Source organism: Brachycentrus maculatus, unplaced genomic scaffold (assembly GCF_059751285.1).
Source record: "Brachycentrus maculatus isolate JH-2025_06_01 unplaced genomic scaffold, ASM5975128v1 h1tg000325l, whole genome shotgun sequence".
NCBI classification, from domain to species: Eukaryota; Metazoa; Arthropoda; class Insecta; order Trichoptera; family Brachycentridae; genus Brachycentrus; species Brachycentrus maculatus.
Window position 1 is genome coordinate 470,670 of NW_028281074.1, and position 4,238 is coordinate 474,907.

General features: G+C 27.6%; 1 non-coding gene across 1 annotated transcript; it reads left to right on the top strand.

The window, feature by feature from the left end:
- Positions 1-395: 395 nt before the first annotated feature.
- TRNAH-GUG (transfer RNA histidin (anticodon GUG)) lies at positions 396-467 on the top strand. The gene has a single exon. It is a non-coding gene; the product is annotated as a tRNA-His (tRNA).
- Positions 468-4,238: the final 3,771 nt, after the last annotated feature.

The window sequence follows — 4,238 nt, forward strand, 5'->3', positions numbered from 1 at the left end:
TATTACCAACAAACATACATAACAAGTGTTAGTCTCTTTCTGTTTTGGAGAGAACCGCATTTTTAATTTTAAGATTGTAAGTAGAAATGTTTAGAAAAATAATTAAAATTATTTAAAAAAACATGTAATCATATTAAATAAAAAAAATAAAAAAAATTATTAGGAGAGTATTTAAAAACAGTATTGAAGTATCATCGGCATACATATAAACGAGTATTTGTACGTTCACTCGCTCACTCGGGTATATTTCAAGTGAAAGTCATTGAACCGGACCATTTTTTAGTAATTGTTCAAATCTCGATTACCTTGCCCAAAGTGTCAATTTCTGCGCTCTATTGGGCAATTACTCCGATTGAAATACAGTTTGTTTGTCGGTACGGACACAGTCGCCGATAGCCGTGATCGTCTAGTGGTTAGGACCCTACGTTGTGGCCGTAGTAACCCAGGTTCGACTCCTGGTCACGGCAGTGCTAGTAACACTGTCATGGCGGTGACTTATTTTTTTTGGTTTTACGAAATTTATATAATATAGTTAAACTGTTCATTTTAAAAGTGTCTTTTAAGAATTTTATCATATTATAAACGTTGTTCTGTTCACATTTTCTTTATTTATGGAAGGATTTTTTTTCTTGTTAATATTATAACTAAAATTACTGTACGGATATATTTGCACAGTTCATAGTGCTATTTTCATGAAATCCTACCTCAAGATTACATCTTTGTGATTACTCCTCGAACATATTCGATAAAATTATTCTAAATGGATTGAAACCATAAATCAAAAAATGGTTTAGTGTCATTTTATGCTAGAATTGTAAATAAACTTATGTATATGAAAACCTCATGTACAAAAGGCATGAAATACTTTTCTTTATCTTAATTTTTTTTATTCATAGGAAGGCAAATTATTAAATATTTGATTTCTTAATATGTTTAATTTAATTGGGTTGTTTGATATTGGATTTTGGTATTATGAAAATCAATTTGGTATCTTAAGGATTAAACTAATTTTTAATTTTATAAAATAGCTATCAAGAAAAAACTTTTAAAATTTAATTTATTTGACTGGTGTATTAATAATTTTTGTACGTCATACTCGAGACAAATAATAACGGATCACAATTTTTCTCAAAATAAAAAGTAAAAATTAAAACCATCTCGAAAACGTGTTTAGCAACATTTGTATGTTAAGGTGGCATATTAATTTTATGCTAGAATTGTAAATAAACATTCGAAACCGAAAACGTATTAAGTTTTATTTAAAAGATTCGCATTGTTGTAACATGTTTTTAAACATAAACTATATACATGTACGATAAGATTAAAAAAATAATCTACAAAAAAGGAATATTTTTATTTAAACTAAATGATTCTACTACCACTATTTACTTATTAGTTTTCTATTCAAAGTTATTCATATTAACAGTCTAACAAACTTTATGGAAAAATATGGATTTTTGGGTTATTTGATATATTAATGATATTTGATTCATACATTTAAAAAAAATTGTTGTTTGAGCATATCATGCAAAAATCAAATTATTCGTTACCAAAGAGTGTATGGTAAAATAAGTATTTAAATACAAGATGTTTTAATAATTATGTAGGTTCTACATAGTAACATGCCAGGAAATGATTGCCAAGCATTTCATTATGCATGAAGGAGGGGTTTCACGATTTAAGCCTTCCGTATAAAGTATGAATAAATCTACGGGTTTCAGCAAAATCATTGGAAAACTCTGATAAAAAATTGCAACGTCACATATTGGAAACCTTAATCACCGCTGAAATTGTATTAGGAAAAATCGAAAGCTCGTAAATATGATGTAACAATATGGAAAAATTGTTATTTATTTTTTTAGTGTGAATAAAATAAAAATATATTAGTCTAAGTCAAAAAATTTATTAGTGTAATTAAATCCATTTATATTTTTATAAAAAGAAAATGAGTATTTGAAATGTGATTTTTTGAAACTAATCATTATTTTAAAAGAAAGGTTATCGTACAAAAATAAAATGATTTTGACTTAATTCTCTTAGTTCGATTGATGTTATTTGGTTGCTCTATTATTTTCAATTGCTGGTTATTTAATTCGAAAAAAAATATTGAAATTGTATTGTTAATAATAAGATCGCCATTCAGAAATTCAATACACGGTTGTATAAAACCGCAGGGTTTTCAACATAAACATTTGTAACGTTTATTGTGATAAATTGCTTTAAGTTCGTACATAATGAGATATTTTAAATAATTTACTGATTTGGCAAAAACTTTGTGGAAAAACATGATGGTTAATATATGAAAATACAAAATACTTGTTCTCGACCACTTTTTTGAGTTTATTCATGTTTACACGATTAGTTTCGAAAACTGTAAACGTTTGCATTAATTAAACTTGAAAAAGTTGTAATGTTTTTTTTTATTTTTTTTTTTATTTAAGTTGTTTATTAAATAAACAGAGTATGAATAATAAACTGAAAATAGGAGTAAAAAAAAACATTTTTGTATACATTTTTAGCTGCCGTACTTCCAGGAACTCCAGATCCCGGGTTCAATTCCCAAAAGGGGGGTGTAAATAAATATCAGTGAGTTTTTACTCTAATATTAATTTAATATTACCCTGGACCGGTCAATGAAGCGCTGGAGTAAGTACCTTGCTTTCGTGTAAGTAACGATCAAGATAACATTACGTCAATAGAATGCAGTGCCCAATGCACCATTGGGATTTGAAAATATTATATATTAAAGTAATAACGTATTTCTAATGTTTTTTTATAAAATAAAATGATATTTTAATTCACAACATTTTAAGTGTTTCCAAATACTTGTTCACAAAATCTGGATTATCTCCAATAACAGGAGTTATTTTCGAACTAAATAAATGCCGTAAATGCCCAGACTTCCATATCCTTCTTCATCGTTGATGAGATGTCAAAAAACAATTGATATTTTAATATTAAACATGATTTTAATACTAACTATAAGCCGATTTCACATTCGAAAAATATTTTAACATGACTATCAAAAAAATCATTTTTTAAAACCATTTTAAAATCTAGGGTAGGATACCCTCAATGATTTGGAGTTGAATGATTTATTGGAAAATAAAGCCTTTGTTCTTACAGAATGTTATTTGAAATTGCAATGTAAATATTAATTCGTCCAAAGTATAATTAAGCTGGGATTTACTATTTGACGGTTCGAATATTTCGCAATTACATATATTTTATCAGATATCAAACTGGCCGCACTTTCCATACTATGTGAGTTGTTCGGCAAATATTGTTTTAGTGAGATAGCTTTAATTCTGGATTATTATAGCCGATGGTTCACAGCCGCACTGCGGTGAAGACGATAAATTACTTGTATTACAAACCGATTCACACACTCTTGCTTCAGTGTCCGTAAACATTAGCGAGAAATGTTATTTTGTATGAAAGATCTACTGAAAAACAACATGTCTTAGCATAAGAAGTAAACATATCTTATTGTATAATACTTGGATTAAATATATGAGTTCATTGTACCATATGTAGCGTGTCATTTATGTATGCTTTCAAAATCTGTAACCGTTTATTTATTTATTTTCAAGTATTTTTATATGGGAAATGATGCTTATTTCAAAAAATTGCCATGAAAATATCAAGGTTTCAGATTCAACCTACAATACACTTATTAGTCATTGTGAGATACAGTTTTTTTTTTATTTTTTTTTTTTTATTTATTTCATAGATCATACATTTTTTTCACTATAATATGTATTACGGTTCTTTAGGCATAGCCTGTGTTGAGCCGAAATACTTACATGTTAAAAAAATTATATTTATTTTTGTAATTATTAGATTATATTCATTATATACAACAGATACAATAACAATTTACAGTATAAAGGTTTTAAAATAAAATAATTACACTTAGACATTACTTAATTCACTTTCTACCTTGTCCGTTTCAACGAGAAGCAACCATCGACGGACACTGTACTTAAAGACATGATCATTACTGGAATTCTCAATGGTTACGGGCAGCAAATTAAAACAATTATTTTTGTTGATAACATTCATTCCATGGTTAAATCCAGTACTATTTGAACGTATTAGAAATACTGAAAATTGATTGCAGTATTACTTATAGACTTACGCGAGTTAGTAAGTTGAGATGTCAAAATAGATGTTTATACATATGTGGTACATATATTGTGTCAGGTTGTGGTTTCGTGGTTAGTGTCGCGGACTGA